This window comes from Pinus tabuliformis, chromosome 6, assembly GCF_031772625.1.
Source record: "Pinus tabuliformis cultivar Carrire ecotype Pingquan chromosome 6, CPIR1, whole genome shotgun sequence".
Taxonomy (NCBI): domain Eukaryota; kingdom Viridiplantae; phylum Streptophyta; class Pinopsida; order Pinales; family Pinaceae; genus Pinus; species Pinus tabuliformis.
The window spans coordinates 1,572,138,150-1,572,160,159 of record NC_142292.1 but is presented as its reverse complement, the minus strand read 5'-3'; positions in this window follow the sequence as shown (position 1 = coordinate 1,572,160,159).

Below are 22,010 nucleotides of genomic sequence, written 5' to 3'. Positions count from 1 at the left end.
AAAGCGTTGCGGTTGGGTCATTTCTGTGAAAGAAGGGGAGATGATGCATAAGAAAAGGCGAAAGAAACCCTCAAATACACTACGATTGGGCTATTTCTGTGTGAAGAAGGGGATATGTTGCATAAGAAAAGGTGAAAGTGTTTGGTAGAAATATGATGAAAGACGTTGTCGTTTCACTGCCTGACAGAGCAGATTACACCATAGCCCGTGTTCCACCTTTTTTTTGTTGAAGAGGGATTGCCGCTGAATGTGAGGGAGAAAACTGCATAGAGGCTGATTAATCTGATTATCTAGCCCATTGCTTTTTTTAGAGGCTTCTGCTGAAAAAAATCAAAGGTCCAATGCAGAGGAGAAAGAAACATCAGAGGCATTTTTATAAAAAAAAAAATGAATTCTGGTTTTTTTTGTTTGGAGTGGACAGATTGGAAAACTGTGAGTTGAAGAAAACAAATCAGTTTCTTTTTTAATTATGTTGAGCATATGATCTGAAGTTTTTAAAAAATAAGTACATAAATTTCTATGTATTCGAGGCAGTCTCAGGATTTTTGAAATATTTTAAGAAAAGGGCTCATTGAAAAAAAAGGTTTTTTTGTCAAGGAAACATAAATTAAAGGGAATTCTTCCAGAAAACTATTGTAGATTTTTTTTCTTTTTCTTTTATTTATTTTTCAGTCAATTTGAAAAATTATTTTTTTTAAGGAACAAAATTTTGAAATTGATTTTGTGGATAGAAAAATTGGAAAACCCTTGTTGGAAGAAGACAAACCAATTTTATTGTTAAGAAACCCTAGTTCACAGACTGAAACCTAGGAGGAAAGAAATGGCCAAGATGATGAATGCAAAGTTTGAGTTGGAGATATTCACCGGAAATAAAAATTTTTCTCTATGGAAACTGAAGTTAGGGATTTTTTGGTGCAACAGGTGTTGTACAAAGCTCTAGACGAGGCAAAGAAGAAAACTGCTAGCATGACAGAATCAAATTGGGAGGACTTGGATGCTCGAGCTCTCAGTACCATCAGGTTATGCCTGGCGGATGAAGTTGTCTTCAACATTGTTGAAGAGAGTACAATTGCAGGTTTATGGGAAAAACTAGAAAAACTATATATGAAAAAGTTGTTAAACAATAGAATTTATTTGAAAAGGAAATTGTACAGTGTTCGGATGAAGGAGGGTACAAAAGTTGCAGAACATTTAAATGTTTTTAATACACTTATATGACAAATATGGAAGTTAAAATTTAGGAAGAAGACAAAGCTATAACCTTGTTGTGTTCTTTGCCTGAGTCGTGGGACCACTTCGTAACTTCAATTAGTTTGAGCACTGCTGATTCTTTGAAATTTAAATTAGTTGTGGGAGATCTCTTATCTGAAGAAGTATGGAGGAAATCCAGTATCGAGACAATTGCACCAGAAGCCATGATAGCCAGAGGACGGTCAAAGGAGAGAGGAGAAAAAGCAAGGGGGTCTTCCAAATCAAAATCAAAGGGAAAGAAGTGTAAGGCAAAATGTTGACACTGCAATAAAATTGGACACCTCAAGAAAGAATATTGGAAATGAAAAGAGTCTGATAATCCAAAGAAGGAATCAAATTTGGTTGATTCAGGTATGATAGACGAAGTTTTATCTGCTGAAGAATTATGTATGATAGATGAAAGTTGACCTGTGTGTAATGTCTCTCAGGATTTTTAAAGTTGGCTATTAGACTCTAGTGATTCTCATCACATGTGTCCACATAGAAATTGATTTACTTCATATGAAGATGTAAATGGTAGTTCTATGTTTATGGGTAATAATGTATCATGTCAGACTGTCGGGATGGGAAATATTAGGATTAAAATGTATGATAACACATTTAGAACATTAATTAGTGTTAGACATGTATCTGATTTGAAGAAAAAATTGATTTCTTTGGGAGTGTTAGATTCAGATGGTTATAAGTTTATAGGTCAGAATGGAGTGTTAAAAGTCTCTAAAGGCACCCAAGTTGTTATGAAAGTAGAAAAGGTTGGAAATATTTACAGACTCAAAGGAAGTACTCAGATCAGTGAAGCAATGATTGTGTCAGAGAAAGAAGAAGAAGGTACTCGCCTATGGCATCAACAATTGGGTCACATGAGTGAGAAAGGTCTTCAGGTACCGATGAAATGTAAATCACTTCCTGTTTTGAAATCCTTGAAGTTGGATTTGTGTAAACATTGTGTGTATGGAAAATAGTGTAAATAGAGATTTAAAATTGGAAGTCATAATAGTAAAGAAATTTTAGACTATATTCATTCTGCTCTGTGAGCATCATCTCCTATTGTATCATATGGAGGTGCTCTATATTTTTTTAACTTTTATTGATGATTTCTTCCATAAAGCTTGGGTCTTTATGCTAAAAAAGAAAGCTAATGTATTCAATGTCTTTAAACAATTTAAAGCAATGGTAGAAAAAAGAACCGACAAATCAATTAAATGTTCAAGAATTGACGGTGGTGAATTTACTTCTCTAGAATTTGAACAACACTGTAAGGATGAAGGAATTGTTAGACACAAAACTGTTGTTTATACTCCTCAGCAAAATGGTGTTGCTGAACATATGAATCAAACTCTTATGGAAAGAGCCAGAAGCATGATCAACAATGCTAACCTGCAAAAGAAGTTGTGGGTAGAAGCAGTGTCCACTACTTGTTATTTAGTTAACAAATCACCTTTAGTAGCAATTAATTGTAAAATTCATGAAGAAATTTGATCAGGTCAGTCTTGTGATTATTCACATTTAAGAATATTTGGTTGTGATGCGTATGCTCTTATTCCTAAAAATCAGCGTTCAAAATTAGATCCAAAATCGAAATGTTATGTCTTTGTTGGGTAGGACTATGCGATGAAAGGGTACAGGTTGTGGGATCCTACGTCACAAAAGATAGTCATTAGGATAGATGTAACATTTGATGAATCTTCTCTTTTAAAATCAAATGTTGAAAGAATTGAATAGGAACAGGTATCGCCAAATCAACAAATTTAGTTGGAGGCTAGACCTTTCTTTGAAATTCGAAAGGAAGGAGAGACTTCCGGAGGAAAAGGCGTTGAGGATACAAAGGAAGCTATTGAATTTTCTGAACCAGTTCAACAACCAGTCACTCTAAGAAGGTCTACAAGGGAAAGAAAAACTCTAAAAAGATATGAAGATTCTGCTTCATCTTTTGATTTTATTACTGAATATGGGGAACATTATTGTTATTAGGAAGCAATAGATGATACAGATAGGGAAAATGGAAAACGACTATGGAAGAAGAAATGGATTCCTTAGCCAAGAACAATACTTGGGATCTTGTATAACTTCCTGAAGGGATAAGTCTTGTTGGATGCAAATGGGTCTTCAAATTAAATAGAAAGTTGATGGAAGTATCCAAAGGTATAAGGTGAGACTGGTAGCAAAATAGTATTCCCAGGTTGAAGGTATCGACTTTCATGAGATTTTTTCACCAGTTGTGAAACTTGTTTCTATTCATACTGTGTTGGCACTAATTGCATTACTTAACCTTGAGTTAGAACAGGTAGATGTTAAAACAACTTTTCTACATGGTGATTTGGATGGAGAGATATATATGGAACAGTGAGAAGGTTTTGTACAAGGTCATAGTAGAATATTTGTTTGCAAGCTTAGGAAATCATTCTATGGCCTAAGGTAGTCTCCCAGGAAATGGTACAAGAAGTTTGACTTCTTCATGGTGAGCCAAAACTTTATTAGTCTAAGTGTGTATGATCATTGTGTATACTTCAAGAGTTTCAGTGGCATATTCATTATCTTAGTTTTGTATGTTGACGATATGCTTATTGCAAGAAAAAGCATGGAAGAGATCAACAAGTTAAAGAATCAGCTTTCTAGAGTGTTTGATATGAAGGATCTTGGAGCAGAAAAACATATCTTGGACATGGATCTGATACACAGAGACGGAAAAAATGGTAAGATTTGGTTATCACAACAGAAGTATGTGGAAAGAGTACTTGAAAAGTTCTGTATGGACAATGTGAAACCTGTTAATGTTCCATTAGCTTCCCATTTTAAGCTTTCGTCAGTTTTGAGTCCTAGAACTCATGAAGAAAAGCAGTATATGTCTCATGTACCATATGCAAATGTTGTAGGAAACTTAATGTATGCGATGGTATATATAAGACCCGACGTTTCACATGCAGTTGGAGTTGTCAGTAGGTTCATGGCAAATCCAGGTGAAGAACATTGGCAAGTAGTGAAATGGGTGCTTTGATATCTAAGAGGCACAAGTGACCATTGAATCATCTTTAATGGTAGTGAAGGATTAGTTTGTGGATATGTAGATGTTGATTATGCAGGTGATTTGGAAAAAAGGAGATCTACTATAAGTTTTCTTTACTCTTGCAGGTGGAGCAATTAGTTGGATGTCAAAGCTTGAAGAAATAGTTTTGTTTTCCACTATCGAAGCATAATATAGCTGCTTCAGATGCCAGTAAAGAAGCAATCTGGTTAAAGGGTCTACTTGATGAGATTGGAAGGATGCAGGAGAGAGTGAATGTGCTCTGTGACAGTCAAAGTGTTATTCACTTGGCTACAAATCCAACTTATCACAACAAGACCAAGCACATTGATGTAAGGTACCATTTTCTGAGACATGTGATCGATGGTGGAAAAGTAGCTCTTAAGAAGTTCCATACACAGGAAAATTGTGCAAACATATTTACGAAGCCAGTTACAGTAGAGAAGTTGCGATGGTGTTTAACTTCTCTTGGCTTGCAGAAGAGATGATGAATGGGCATGGGAAAGGGATTAGGAAAAAATTTTCTGAGGTGGTGTTTGTTCAAATTTGACAACTAATTGTAAATATGTGTAAAATTGTATTTACTGCCAAGTTGGTTTTATAATGAAACAACTGTTATGTAACGGAGGAGCCTCCTATAAAATGATGAATTCCCAAACTATTGTAATAAGGAGAATCATTGTTGGTTTAATAGAAAATACAATCCCTTGCCTCATGGATGTTTCCTTGACACCTTGTCAAGGTTTTACCATGTAAAAATCTTGTGTTTTTTTTTACTTGTGCCTTACATTCAGTTTCATTGGTTCTTGGTTAATTAACTGTTTGGGCCAATAGGATGATAAATAGACCTTACATACCTACCATGCCATAAAGTATGAAGAATACAACTGGAATCTTTAGATCCATTGACAATAAGGTCAAGCTCCACGCAGACAACTACTCAAGTGAAAACATAATCATTTCCACAAAGAATGTGGCAAGGGTTGTCTGATAAAATATGATCTTTCTGAATCCGATCTGGGATATTTTGTGCATCTCGGACCTTCTTATTGACAATTCTATTAGACGAAGTAACTTCCCATACCATAATTGTCGTATCATGACTGCCAATAACTGCAATACTCCCATCCATTGCCACTGAAATTAAGAAAGAAAATTTTAATATTCCAGTTGATATTCAAGGAGATCACTCTCTTGAAATGAAACTAAAAAATCAGGAAAATATACTATAGGAAGCAAACATTTGGACTCAGATAAACTAGCAGAAGAAAATGTAGGTTGATGTACAACATAACTAGGTATGTAGAATAATCAAGTCAAACCAGCACCCACTTAATGATAGATACCAAGGAAAATAAGTACAAAATATCCATCCTCCTTGAGAATAAAAAGCTTAGTCTTTGCCCATTTTAGATAATGTTCGTTGTTAATATTGCATTGTGGACTCTAGGAAAAAATGCAAAGCCCAAGGACTATAGATGTTAGAATTTAATAGTTGAAGAAGACATGAGAACCACATAGCCGGATCACTAGGTTAATAAAGATGATCAAGTCCCAGACATAGAATAATGGCAGAGAATTTGGAGATAGAAAAATAAGTGTTGTACTCTAGACTTTAAAAATTAAAAGCAGGAAAAAATGTCCAAAAGGATTTCTAGAAAATATAGTTGTCAAATACCTGAAACATAGCTGACCAGTTATTTGTGTTGGCTTATGATTTGAACCATGCATCCATCATTCAAATATATAACTTTGAAATTGTTATCCCAATTTCCACAACTCAGCAGAAAGCTCGATGACTGGGCTTGTAGGGTAGCAAAACACTATGTCCCAAGCTCAAGGTTCTCAGCCAAGGGACCACCAATTTTACGAGGAATACTAAGATCTGAACCAATAAAAAAATGGTTCCTGTCAAGAGTAATATGTACCGATAAGATCAGATTTGATAAGATATTTTACTTTCATCACAACTATTCAATATAACAAATATAAAACAAGACTTCATACAAATTGTCTAGTAATGCTATTTGGCCAGTCCACATTCACCTCCTATTAGGTACCAAGGAAATGAATAACTCATATTATTTTATGGAAAAACATGCTCTGAAATAAGATCCAATTGCGAAACCGAAATTAAGTTGTGTAAGCATTATATTTTCTACAAAACCTCTAAAGACGAAAAGGTGAAGTTGCCTCCAGTCTGTAATTGTGAGGTAAGCCACATTTTGACAGACATGATAAGTCCTGGTTTACAAGTGCAATAGTTAACTCCATCACACCAACAAATACTATTACTGTCAGTTCTTGAAAGCCTGCAGAAACTATTGAAGTCAGTGTAATTGAGCTTGGTGCATAGTATAATGGATGGGCAATCGGCATGGGTAGCCTTCGCTTAGGATGCTTTTTCCAAAAAAGTTGGATAGGTGTCTGCCCAAAATTTTCAATTTGACCTTCAACAACATCCTGTTGTAATGGATCTTCTATTGCTTCTATATCAACTGCACCTTCATAAGTTACATGGTAAAACACAATGGCAGCCTGCTATCCCATAAACAATTTAGAGCTTTAGAATCAAATGTTGACAAACAAAAATGTTGTTTTAAATTTCAATGCAAAATGTCGCATGAATAGATCATACAAAAGAATGATACCTCTACAAATAGCTTTCCATGTTGTTTGTAGCCAAATATTAAATCGATCGAATGATGAAGATTGGAACTAACATACTCACTCTCAAGTGCTTCCCTGTTTCTGAATATGAATTCCTCAGGTGAATCCCACAGTTGATTAACTCAACTTTAAGTACATTGTAAATACCATTGTTTTCCATTCAATAGTAAAATGCATCCATCTACATAGATACTCAAATATACCTGTCATGAATGACAGGGATTATTACATTCTAGAATAATCAACGGACAGAAGCCCAATTTGTCAACACTAAAATGAAGGACAATTTAACTCATGCACTTGAGTCAATTCAATAATATGGTTCCAGTAGACAAAAAATTGAAGCCTTTAAAATAATGAATAGGATAAAGTAACTACACTTCATCAGTTTTTGCAAACAGTACCTACCCATTTGTAACATTAATGGAAGGAAAAAAATATTAATTGATTTAGGATTATGTTGTGCCCTACAACAACCCCCCATTTCATATCATTCTTATTTTTCAAAAAATTAACATATGGAATGGGTCCCTTTTAAAATTTTGGCATCAATGCTTGCATGTTCAAAAAAGGCCGCATAATCAAATGAGCTTTCAGGTATTTAAGCCTCTTTAGGACATTAATGTTTCAAATAATAAATAATCTTTTATTATTGCGATAAAGTGATCGCAAGATCGCATATCGCAACAACATGAGAGATGCATTAAAATGGCATTTTGGTCTCCGCCGATGCGATATCGCTATCGGCGATCGGCAATGTTACATACACACTAAGTCTCGGCACATAACTCATGCCCCGACGCGACGCTATATGGACGATAAGCTATCGGCGATACCTCATGTGAAGCCGCTTCATGATTTAAATCCCGACCCGATGCGATATCGCTATCGGCCGTCGGCAGAATTCCACGCACTTCGGTAAGGCACCCGGTTCCTACCCCCGATGCGATGCGATATCGTAATCGGTAACCCCAAACCATTTTATATGCACCTACTTCTGTTTCCATGCGCTAGCCCGATGCGATATCGCTTATCGGCTGTCGGCACGATCATTTGGTGATAATTGTGCAGCACCTATTCCCTGAAGCGATGCGATATCGCTCATCGGTGGTCGACAATCTTAAAAGCCATCACTTAAAGCTTTAATTTTATATTCATATCCGGTTGACAAAGCGTGAATCCCAAAATGCCGTTAATGCAAGGGATAAGGTAATGCGTGTGTATTTAAAAGATTTTTCCCCTTCGATTAATGAACACCTGCGTTTAACCGCCAGAATATCTATTGCATGCTTAAGTGAGTCATTCACCCGGATAACGGTGTAATCATCACATTTAATGGGTAGTAGGCCTCAAATCACCATTAATGCATCTGCAATATCCTCTCAGCAATTGGATCCGCAGCCACTTTTGAAAATTAATCTTGGCACGCTTCAAATGATATATCTATCCCTCCGAGAAGCGTCATTGTTATTGTGTTATTACGATTTCTCTTGCAGTTGTGTAGAATTCGTCTTTTGAGAGAAGCTTAAGCATGATGGGGAAAAGATCCAAGAGGGCTACGGGCTCTACTGTTACACCTATAGCAGGTCAAGCAGCCGCAGATAAGAAAAAAGGCCTCATTTCAGATACTACATGCACTGGTCTTAACAAGACTACATGGCAGGGCACATATAATCTATTAGAGGCCGAACAACCAAAAGTTTCAGTGACAGTGGCTACTACGGACCCACTCAAAAGGTCCGACACAACTCTCAAAGAGTTGGCCAATTCCTTTCTTCACAGAATAGCTGCCAGAGAGCAAGTCCTTCCCTACACTGATGTAGTGCGATGGGCAATTGAGGAAATTCCAATCATTGACAGAACGTTCCACACAAGAGACGGACGGATTTTCGGGTCGTTCAAGCCAGAGCACCTGAGGGAAATGTATCATTTGCCTGAGCCAGAGAAAATCTACAACAAAGACTTCGTGGAGAAGTTTGCAGCTGAAAATGAAGTACCATCCGAGCCCATTCGGGATTGGAGGCAGAACCCGGCCAAACACAAGCACGAAAGCTCGGGTAAGTACTCCATCGATTCCTTGGCTTCTCCCTATTGCTATGCGGGAATTATGATGTGTAGGCTATGGGGATTACATGATTCTGCCAATTTCGATATAGAAATGGTTCCCCTAATGGAAGCAGCTGTTAATAGTTTTATCATGGATTGGGCCACCATTCTTTCTGATAAATTGACTGTAGCTGTTTGGGATTTTAGAGCTAAATCTGTAGTCACCGAAAGGAAAATCCCCCCATTTTATTATAGCGCCTACATTATGGACACATTGTGTTTTAACTCTGAGTTTCCCATCCTCGGTTGGAGATGGACCACCCAAGATCCTTCGCCCATTCATTTGTATCATCGGAAATTATGGAAGTCCTCTTACAAGGACCATTTGTATCAAATTTGCAATGGTTTTATGGTTCCCATTCATTATTCCATTTTTGATCGGCCTATTCCCAAAATTTCCTATCTCGCTTCCTTCGACTTACCAGCTGTAGCAGGATGGTTTGGAGAAGAGCACTTTACCTATATTAGGGTTTATGGAAGCCAAGCCAAGCCGCATGTTCTCCCTCTATATGTTCCAGACAAACTGTTAGCCCGAGAGATATCCTACCAAATTATGGCCGAGAGTGTAACCCAAACACTCAAGAAAGAAAAGAAGAGGGGCTGGCCCCCTTTTCCCTTGAGGATGGGTGTTTTTACTCTGCATAATCTTCAACATGCAGAAAATGAGGCTATAAAGATGCAAGCTTTATCCCTGCCCACTATGCCAGCCAGACTCTATGATCCACATAAAACTGCCTACAATGCCCTAGAACAGGCCAAACTGACTAAGATTGACCATCAAGAGGATGAGTTTGATGACCTGTTCGTAGCTGCCGATTCAATAAGCCAAACCAAGCAGCTTGCCAAGATGAGATACAATGATGAGAATTTAACTGAGTTCAATAAACTTAGAGAGCAGAGGTTGCAAACTTTGCCTCTGGATTTATCGTCATTAACCTCAGCATCCTCCTCAAGCGAGCCCGGTCAGAAACAGCAAGCCAACCTCCTGTTATAAATAAAGAACAAAAGAAACATCAGGAGGAAAGGCAAGAGAAGCAGCAGGCAGAGAAGCAGAGAAAGGAGCAAATGGATAAGCAGCAGAAAGAGGTTGGAACAAGAAAAGGAGAAGAGTAAATCCCAGACCTCCATAGATCCTGAATTGCTGAAACAATGGAATCAATTCGATTCCATTATCAGTGGAAAGGAAGGCTCCAAAGACGCACCAGACACCACTTCTTCTCAGGTTCTAAGCGGAACCAGCAGCCCACCCACTTCAAAGGATCTCGAGGTAATCACCAAAGACCCTTCCGATTAGATTGTGCTCCAGGTGGAAGATATTCCTCCCCTGGACGTTTTCTACAGCCCTAGGCACAAAGCAGTTGTTAAGCACTCAAGGAAGAGACGAAGGCTTGATCAACCTTCCATCTTTCCTGAACAGACAGTCACAGGGAATGTAGTCTGGAAGGAAGAATTGGACCCCTCTGATGATCTAACCAAGCTATCGCAGTATGCGGGAGCTTATTCTGTAGCGACTATTGATAAAGCATCAGAGGTAAGTCTTTTGTTAAAGACTAAGGACTAGGAAATTTGTGCATTGCAAGCAGAAGTAGCCAAGGCACGAAACAAAGCGGCACATGTAGAAGAGCAGTTGCTGGCACAAAAGCAAGCAAACAATGTATTAACCCAGCAACTGCAAACTGAAAAACAGAGGATTGATCAGAACGCAATCCAAAAGCAGAAAGAATTAACATAGGCATTGGCACAATTGAGAGCAGCAAACGAGCTAATGACGAAGTCAAAGGATGAGCAAATCGCTCAACTATTAGCACAGCTCGAAGATATCAAGGGAACCAAGAAAGTCGAAGATTTCAGAGCAGAGGCAGCTCAAATAAATAATGCATTAATCTCTCAGGTTAGACTCTTGTGCCAACAACTAACTGAGGCTGAGCCATTATGTGAAGTATCCACAGCAGTATGTCAGCAAATTGAAAAAGCCAGAAATGAGCTAGATCAGACCGAAGAAACCATAACCTCATATCTTGATTGGCAAGATACTGATGTGGGGAAAGAGGCAAACTTGCCTAGGATCTATGAGCCATTCAAAGACATACTCTTCACGGAATGGAACACTCAGATGATGAAAGCGGAAAGGGCAGCTTCAAGGTGTAAAATGATTGCCAACAATATGATTGATTTGGTCAACAATACACTCTATTTGGCGAACATGATCTCTCAGTGTACACCTGGAAGCATAACCACGGCGAACATGATTGAACAAACAAGTTATCATGGACTGGAGGAAAAGATAAAGTTAATCGCTGGAGTAAATACTTTAACCTCCGACGCATATTGGCTCTTTCTAATCAAGCCGCACACTCAAAGGTCGGCTCTTAAGTGTTTAACAGATGCTCTCAAGTGCCTTATCCCCGACATTCAGGATGCCACATATGATGCCCAGCTCACGTCGCGTCTCAACACTCCACTGGAAATAGAGCCAATGATGGCGATATGTCAGTTGAGGTTTAAAGGCAAAGAACCCACCGAATGAAGCATTGCTGCCGACTGCCAGATCTCCAATAAAGATGGAGAAATATTTATTAATGCCAATTTCATAGCTGTTCAGTTTTTCTTAGATATTTAGATTAGATTAGTATTTATAGACCCTTTCATTGTTTTGGAAAGGGTCGTAAAATTTTGTAATAGACTTAAAGGCTGAAGTTTGCACTACTGTGCTTCAGCCTATATTCTTTTGTGAAACTCGACCAATAGTCCTTAATTTGACGAGAAGGCTGTTTTATGCATTTGTGCACTATTGTCTCTTGTTTGGAATGCTTTGTGGTTTGAAGGAAGGACTGCAACATAGCGATTTATATAATGGATTGTTGAGCAGCTTACATGGTACTTTTATCTGCATCTGTCCTCTTTCCTTTCATATGAATTTCTGTGTTATTATCTTTTGCTATTGTTGAATACATGTATGCACTGTAACAACAAATCTTCATTTCATTCCACTATTGGATGTTTTGTGATATGCCTTTCTTTTAATCATGCATGTAGCAATGATATGAATGACAATGTGTAGTAATTCGCTATTATCGCTCTGCATAACTAATTATGCATAGCAATCTTAAATGGTTTAAACGTCTATGCTTTAGTGTTAGAGTCATCTATATGCCTGCCTTAAAGCACAGATTATCAAACGCTACGCTTTGAAAGATTGATAAGTCCCGGGATTAGATTATAGTTAATATATATTTCGCTGATAGTTTTAGTTGTTCACTTATCACTATCATACCTCATAAGTTACTCGTCCATCCCACTTTTATCTATTATTGGGAAACTGGTCCCATTATCCCCAGTCGGAGCCACTATTCCAAACGGAAAAGGAGCTATACTAAGGTCCGGACCGGGTGGTTTCCCCTTTGTTGTGGCAGCGATTTTCGAGGCCTCAACAGATTACAAGCCAAGTAACAAGATACAACCCTCAAGGGAGGTGTGTCCATATCCTACATGTCAGGTAAGGGACATGCTAGGACACATGTCCTAAAATAGGAAAAGTGCCAAACAAGTGTTGGACACATGCCCTAGATGAGTTTCTCTCTTCCTGGAGAAACAACTTTAACATATTCTATTTTGGCCATGTATTTGGTATCTCTAGGTGGCTAACTACCTTGTCTAAGATACTGCTCCAATTTTGGCTTGAGTATTCATAGGTGAAGTTATCTAGCTACATGGGTTACCCACAAAGATCATTTTGATAAGGACTCTCACTTTACATACACATTTTGGACAAGTTGCAGTTAGTGTTGGGGACTTAGTTAAACCTTAGCACTGCATATCGTCTATAAATAGATGGAAAGATTAAAAGAGTAAATCGGGTTATAGAGTATATGCCTATAATGTATGTCATGGATAATTAGACTCGGTAGGAAAGATACTTATCATTGGCAGAGTTTTCCATCACAAAAATCACCATAATTCAATTAGGATGCCTCCTTGTCAAGCTCTATATCGGAGGCCATGCAGGACACCATTGAGTCAATGAAAGGATGGAAGACACAGTAATAGTCACGATAGGATTGTTTCAAAAAATGGAGGAATAGGTAAGATAGATTCAATGAAGTTTAAAGGAAGAACAAGACAGGAAAAAGAGTTATGTTGATGAACATAGTACCGATCGAAGTTTTAAAGTGGGGGACTGAGTTTTGTTTTTATTTTTAGTTATTCCTAACACTATTCAGTTTGAGAAAGGTATGAAGTTACCACCTAGATTTATAGGACCTTTTAGAATCAAAGAGAAAATTAGACCAGTGTCGTATTGTCTTGAACCACCACCCCACTTGCAAAAAACTTGTGATGTTTTTATGTTTATGTCCTATAACATTATGTTTCTGATGAATCCCACAAAATTGACTAGAGGGAGTTATAGGTCTCAGACGTGGGAACCATAATGATCAAACCTCTATGCATATTATACCATAGGGTTTGATAGCTTAGGCATCACTTGGTGGACCAAGTTAAGATACAATGGGACAAGTCTAACCCAAGATCTGTTGCCCGAGAGGACGCAAAGACTATATGTCGCAATTACCCCACTTTTAACCATTTATGATGTCCATCTTGACTTAGATAGCTACCTATGCTAAGGCTCTATTTGCAGTTCCATGTTATTTATTTATGAACACTATGTAATATTGATGCATTTAGTTGGATAAGTGAAACTACTGACATAAATCATTAGATGGATTAGGTATTGATGATTGAAATGTTCGATGTATGACCTAATGTATGACTTACTTGGTTATGATTTATCTAGTGCATGACTTGTTAGATTTATTGTTGCTTCATGTATGGCTTAAGTGGATATGGTTTATCTAATGAGTGCCTTAGTGAAATTATGATTTATTTAATGTAAGATTTATTTCCAGTATGAACTACAAAATTGATACGTAGATACTAGACTTAATAAGATGATGTTTAAGACCATGTATCTATATCTATTTTGTTGTTATAAATATGCATGGATGAGAACTAACCCACAGATTGGAAAGAACTATATGATAACCAAGATCTACTCTTCCATTGGGAAGGTCAAGACATCTAGTGAGGAAAGGTATGATGTACATTGTTCTATTACATTTGGTATCTACCTGATATGCACTCTTATGACATGGGTAAAATGTAAATGATAGGTGGAAAGACTACCTCATAGGATTATTCGATGACAAGTCCAATCAGCGTTCTAGTGTGGTCCATTTTAGGGCATTAACCCTAGTTGCGAGGAGGGGTGGAAGTATTTTCCACCGTGTAACCTCCAAACCTGGAATCGTGGGAGGGTAGTGGTGGAGATGCTCCCATAGACGTGTGATAACGATTGCTAGTTTCCTACTGGGGAAGTTAGGTCGATATAGTCAATGCTTCCGCCTTATTGGTTTTATAAGTGGCTAGATTAGTATATCTGGTGCCACCGTATATAGTAGTAGAGGATGGATAGGGTGGGAAAGGAAGTAGGTCAAGAAGGATAGGAGGATATAGATCACTTGGAGACTCTTGATGGAACGTGATGTCATTGTCTGAATTATCAAACTCTACTACTATAACTCCCTCTCTTTTTGTTATGCCTTATTGCCAAACTGCTTCGAACTCCTTGTATATTTTACACTCTAACTTTGAGACGAAGTTTTCTGAAGGAGGAGTGTATGTAATGCCCTACTTAATATTATCATGAAAATTTTAATAGTGTTTAAATTTCCTTAAAATATTGACTTATAATTATCAAGAAATATTGGTACATACTTACATTGGTGAAACTGTAAATTTATTACTGATATAAATTTTGTTATTATTCAATTCCTAACTTACCTCCTCAAATTTAATTTTTTATAGGATATGGTCTAATTCCATTTATTCCAATTTAAATATCCATATCCCCAAATTGTCCTCTCAAATTTACTTGGAAGAAGGCATGGTCCTCTCCAATTAATTACCAAATTATATATTTATATCTCATCTCCAAAACGTCCTCTCAAATTTACATGTGAGAAGACATGATCCTCTCCAATTAATTACCAAATTATATATTCATATCTCATCCCCAAAATGTCCTCTCAAATATAATTAGGAGAAGATAAGTCAAATGTAAGAATGAGGGGGTAGTTATAACATTAATGATAGGTGGTTGAGGTGGAGAAGAGAAGGGGGCATAAAAGGGGAAGGATGATGGGAGGAGAGGGGATCCTTGGTCTTGGTTTTAGTTTGGTTTGGTTTTGTAGGATTTTGTTTTGGAGGAGGGATGTGGAGAAAGAGGAGGAAGATCAAACTTGGATCTTGAGAGTGTTTGTTAAATTTGGACGCACTACATCTGGTTGGACTTGGACTTGAAGGGCTAGGGAACCTATGGAGGCTCCCTGGGCTAGGGATTTCTTCCTAGTTGGGTAGGAGGCAAATCCAGTCAGGTAATCAAGAGGAGCATGGAGATCAAGAGCATCTCAACTAAGCTATTGGAACATGTATTATTCGTCATTTATTTTAGTTATGTAAATTTTTACAAGTTATACATGTTGTAGATTAAATTAATTTATGTTGATGCTTATGATGTTTTATGAACCTGGAATTTTCCTTGTTATGAAAATTAGAGAAATTTATTTGAATGAATGTAGTAGTAGTTAGAGGACCTATAGTTGGGTCCTCACACCTTCCCATGTGCTAGAAGATAGTTGGCCTGTGACTAGGTGCTAAATAGGCTCCTAACAAAGAAAAAAACTCCTCCATTCTCCCCATGACATGTGGAAACCTTTAAAAACCATACAAAACTTTGTGTAACAGTTGCCTAGTATTGCACAACGAATTTCAAAAATACTAATTGCACCTCCTTTCCTAATTCAAATTACATAAGATGGCCCCAACTATTCAATCAAAACTTCATACTACAAAAGAAACCTTCACAATGCCAAAACGTGGTCCATACAACCTTCACAAATATTTAATGAGCTCTATTGCGCAACATTGGAAGTTTCCAGCAATCATCAAAATTTGAAAAACCAGGAAGTAAACCATTACCTCCTCTTTCTTTTACTGGCTGAAGGCTTGTTGGGAGATGTCTTGGTCTTAGTGCCTTTGGATGAGGTGTCACCTTCTTTTCTCAATGTTGGTTGAGGTGACTTTGATGTTGTCTGTAGCTTAGGTCTTAGCCTAGGTGTGTTCCCAGATGCAGGCACTCCAATTGCTTCTTTGTATTTATTCCTCAACCTTCAAGCTTTCAATAGCTTCTACTTCGTGACCCCTAACCTCCTCTTTAAGACCAAATTTATGATGTAATATTGTTTTAGTTGTCTCCTTGTAGGGAGAGACCACTTAAGGAGGAATTTTTCCCTGTCAAGTGCTTCACATGCTTCAATTGTCGGCATCTAGAATCAATTGATTAACAACTCTTTTGAAGTCTTTATTGTCCTGGAATATTTGCATCATCATCATTTGACATTCCTCAAGCTCTTTTATATACCTTTGATACTCTCACCATTTATCAAATCCAGGTATGTCTGGTGACTGAGATATTTGCTTCATCTTCTAGACTCACCCTTGCTTAAGTTTTGATGCTCTAGTTGCAGGCCTTCTAGACTTCACCTTGGGCTCCTCCAACTGCTCAACATCTATGACCTATTTACCTTTTTCCTATGCAGTAGGCTTAGGTGGTTCCTTTGATGACTCTTTTTCTTGGGCTACTAATGAAGTTGTGTGTGCAAGCTCTTTGGTTTGCCTCTTCAAGAAGGTAATCTTAAGTTGTGCCTTTTCAAGAGCATCCTTGAACCTAGAAACCTCATCACTTTCTTCCTTCATTTTAACATCCCATTCTTCCTCTATACTTACCACTTGTCTACCTTTTGGAATGTCATCAATTTGTTGAGGAGTTGGCTCCTCAACAACCTTCTTACCCTTTGACCTAGTTCTAGGCCTCAATAAAAACTGTGCATATTCCTTAGCAACTTGAACAGCCTCCTGTGTTTGCAACTCTATTACTTGAGCTTTTGCTTCTTGAACCTATGACACATGAACCTCTTGTGCTTGAACCTTCTCCTTTCCTTTTTTACTTGGCTTCTTACCTTAACCTGCTTTATTCACCATTGTCTTGGCCACTCGCTCATTTTCAGTCTCTTCCTTCTCCTCACAAACATCCATGGGTGGAATGTCTGCTTGAGGTAGAAGACCTAGACCAAGAAAAAAAAAAAAACTTTGCCATGAGATTTTTTTCTTTTCAAGCTCATACATAACCAAAATATTTATCAAAGAAAAATGAAATAGGCTAGACATGTGACTATCCTTCTTAGCTTGCACTTTCTCCCCCTTCCTCCATAGGCTCTTGAACAAATAGTGTGGTAGATTCATGGTCTATTTAGAAGTGAAATGTACCAAAATTCTGAGGTGGTATTGAGAAACTCTATTGAACCTACCCTCATAGGTGAAATATATTTGAATAACCTTGAGTAGCTGGATATAATGGCTCTGGAGGTGTGTGCTAGGAAAAGTAGTGTCAAATTTATCTTTGAACTGTGGCTTTACAAACTCTTTGAAACATGACATGTTCAAATCATCTCCCTCCACGTTTCTCCATTTGCAGGGATAGTTGTGGCATCCACAATAAGTTTTTTTGAAATAAATAGCTCTAGGTTCCCTAATTTAACTTTTCCCTCCTTGAGATTCAAGGCAAACATACTACCCAGTTGCATATGGTGACCTACTTCTTGTATTTTCTCACAAAAGGGGACACATCCTGAGTTTTCAAAGGCTACTCTAATTGTTGGATTATAGTTCACTAGGTCTAGCATTTTTGGCTCAATTCGTATAATTTCCCCTCCTTTTTATTTACAATGGGAGCCATCTATCTTTGTACACAGAGGGAAAGCTTTCCTTTGGCTTTCGTGGAAGGATACGTGGATAATAGTAAAAATAATAGTCTCTATTTTTGGACAAAAATAACAAGAGTTTATGCGATTGACAACAACCCTAGGCTTTACATTTGAAGACAATAACAACAAACTATGCTTTATAGACATGCTGCAAAATGGGAAAGAGGGTCTACTAATGTATTGAAATACTACTGAAAATTAATAGAACCTGTGGACCTTTACCTAAACCAACTCAACATATGAAAACAATCACATTTCAATTACAAAGCTCCAATTCCAATTTTTGAATTAAAGTCTGCCTCACACAGGGCATGCACAATGATTTCGAAACAAGGGAATAACACGACTTGATTAAACCTGAATTATGCTTATTAACAAAGATTAGGTGAAGTGGTAAGACCCCTCCCTCAGGATTAGTAGAAGGTGGAAATCCAAGACGTGTCAATACTGTGTAGCACTAGAGGATCGCTGCACAATGACTGTGCAACACTGTGTGCAACAAATAACTGGGTAGAACTGGTGCACAGGGATGGCTTTACAATTACTATAGATTTTTTCTTTGTCACTATCTTTGTTGTGGATCGATCCTAAAGCTTCGACTTTGATGGTTTACTAGCCTAGACTCAGCATGAAGATACTTTGTAGGGATTAAGGCGGTCATCTTAGATTGATTTGAATTGCACATGTTTTTTCTTGTAGTGTGATTTCATGAAGCGCTCCACTTAGAGTGATATGATCAATTGAGCATGGGAAATGATTGGAATGTTAGGAAGTATAACATTCTTTAGATAGTTGAGGGGTGGGGTTATGTCATACATGCGGGGTATTATGGTCTTTTGGGGAAATATATTTAGGATAAAAAGGGGGAGGTGGATAAATGAAAGTAATGTGAATGATGGGTAGGTGGTAAGAAGGGAAACAAGGGTATGGGTGTAAGTTTTTGGGAAGGGATATTAATAAATGAATCATGAGAAATTAGGTTGTACAATTAGGGAATCAAGGGTACCTAAGATTAGGGAATGAAATGCAAATTATTTTTTTAAAGACCATATTCCTTGAGCACCAGTATTTCGGCCATGATGGACTCAATTGAACAATTTTTGACAGACACAGAACTGACACATACCCCTTGACTTGACTATATGAATATGTGCAACCATGACTCCCAATGACTTGACACTGTTTCACACTTTGAATGAACCACTTGATGACAAAAATTCGGCGATGTCGAACAATGACCTTCGAACCTATGACAAAAACAATGGTCATAGGCTCAACTTATTTAAAAACTAAAAGTAAAAGAATATGAGAAACAATCGATAATGAAAAATACTAACCCTAACAAAAACAATAATAAAATTGTAGTTTTCTCCCGTTATGGGTTTCTACATAAATCTCGTGTCAATATGTGTTCATGTGATGTTTTGGTTTGCTTATTACTTGTTGTTCACATAGTCAATTTGTTGGTCATTATTTCTTAAGTTTCTCATGTAATGTTTCAGTTAATGAGTTTAATGAAAATAATTTTAATGTCCATGAATATACTAAACTGATTCACCCCCCTCTCATTTTAGTCAAGTTTTCATCACTAGAAGCCATGTTCCATATTTTTAGTGCTAGCCACAAATCAACTACCTAGAACAACCCATAAATTTCCAGTTCAATTTAAGATGATGATAAGTTCGTATAATAAATACTAAGGCTAAGATCTTTTCCAAAATTTCCAAACACATGATAAACATTTCGTCAAACACATGGTAAAAATAGTAACTACAAGTCATGAATGCATATCTGTTCACTGTCCCCTTAGCTTCATCAGAGAATCATCAAGAGGGCTCAATGCCCTCTCGAGCTACTTGAATCAAACACTAGTTAGACCATGCATTCACATAACCATTCAATTACTTATCAATCTATAAGAAAGATCCATAAAAGCATCACATAATACAATAAGAATATGCCATGTTGATAACCAACATTTAACCAAAATGAACTCAAGACAAACCAATCATAAAATCAACAAAATAACCAATACATGTGCACATTAGTCTCAATAAGAAATAAGACATAATAACATATGCATAAAGCCAACCAAGTTAGGGACTTCCATCATCATACCTAGAGGAATTTTCCTATCTCCACCCATTCGTCAAGAGTTCTAGGAGGAAAACCATCTCCACCATCGACCCTTGGGAATTTTCCTAAGACCACCTCCACCAGGATCCAAAATCTACCGACCATCTAAAGCTTAACCAAAATAGGGAACCCACTACAACATGGCTATCTAGGAAATGGCAAGGCAAGGCCGAAACCACTATCAATCCTAACAAATCTCATGCTAGTTATAGAAAAGTTACCAAATAATTAAATGCATGTCCCATGCATTCAAATATCAGCCAGTGAATCACAAATGCTACCTATTAATTGCAAATTTCTTCTTCTATAACTGCTTTTCCAACCTTCTTCTTCGCTGCTCACAAATTCTTTGCTTTCTTGCTTTCTTATGTCCAAGTTCTCTCTCTCTCCAAGTGAGAATGCTTCTATGTCCAAGTGAATACTAGAAAGCTCCAAGAGTATAAGTGTGTAAGAATGACTAAGAGTGGCTAAGAGAAGCATAAAATGTTCTCCCTCTCCTTTTTTTTCCTTTTCCTTTTATTTTCTTTCAATTTCCTTCATTTTCCTTTGCATGGATATTTTTTTCTCTTCATCTTCTTTTTCTCTTATTTTCCTTTATTTCTTTTAATTAATTTCCATTTATTGCCTTTTGCCTTTGCCAATACCAATGCCAATTTCCATAGCCATTAATTAAATACGAGTGATGCCCACTATAATTTGTTTCCCTCCATTCAAATTGGAACACATGTCCCATGAATTTGGTTTAATTTATTTACATGAAAAATCAACTCCGGGTCGTTACACTATAAACCTTTCTATTTGATCTTTCTAGAATTTGATCATATTTTCTATCAGTTTTTTAGCTATATTAACTAGTAGTTTTTTTAAAATTGTATTAAGTAGCATAACTATAGTAGTATACTAGTAAATGAGTTAATGTATTTTGAAATGTTATTTGTTATTTAATAATTTGTATATATATTTTTTATAAGTCAACATTTTCATTAATTTAAAGAGTTACATTGTGATGTGGGTGACAACATTAGACCATAGGCCTCACCCTTACCAGGTCTATTGGCCAGAGCTACAATCCAATCTGAACAACTAAACACTTGAAACTTCTAAAGGGCCAAAATTTCACCGAAGACTAAGACCAAAACACAGACAAAACATATACACAACCAAGCTACATCAACTTTTAGATGAAGAAACAGGGGTTGGATTCTTAGGTGTTGAGCTAGGTGAAGCTAGCTGTTTTAAGTTACAATAAATATGATATTCTATATACTCCATTCAGGCATTCAGGCATCCAAGAGTAGGAAATTTTCTTGTAGACACCTTGTAGACGCCCTTGCCTACACTAAACTAAAATGGCATGATCCTGTAGCAGGATTAGTTAGCCTGCGAATTCTCGATCTTGTTGTTTAAAGTTGTAAAATTATCAGCGCATTTCTTGTCGAACTATTCCAATAGCAAGCTAATATGTTGATCTATAAACTTTCATGGATATTCCAGTGGACAATTCGTCACAATAAATCCGATAATATTATATTAAAAATATGAAATTCTACACTATTACAGTTTTATTAGATTTGACCTATAGATCTACTGTTAATAATACATGCACGCGAATGAAAATTATGCAAAAAATAGAGAGTGAAAAAATAAAATCTCACACACACATACAACACAATGTATGCTCTAGGAAATCCTTCCAAGAGAGAAGGCAAGGTCACTCCACTCTCTTTCTCTGAATAGAAATATGGCTGCAAGTATAAGGAAGTATGGCATGTGGCCCGTGGGCTGCTATAGTGCAAAAATCATATATGTGTGTTCTATTTTCTATCCTAGTGGCTGAGTTATACCACAACACAATAGTCTACTAGTGGTTAGGTTTGACTACCTCAACTCAGTTAGAATATAGACTCTTATAGATTCTTCTATGTCATGAACATGTGGCTAGC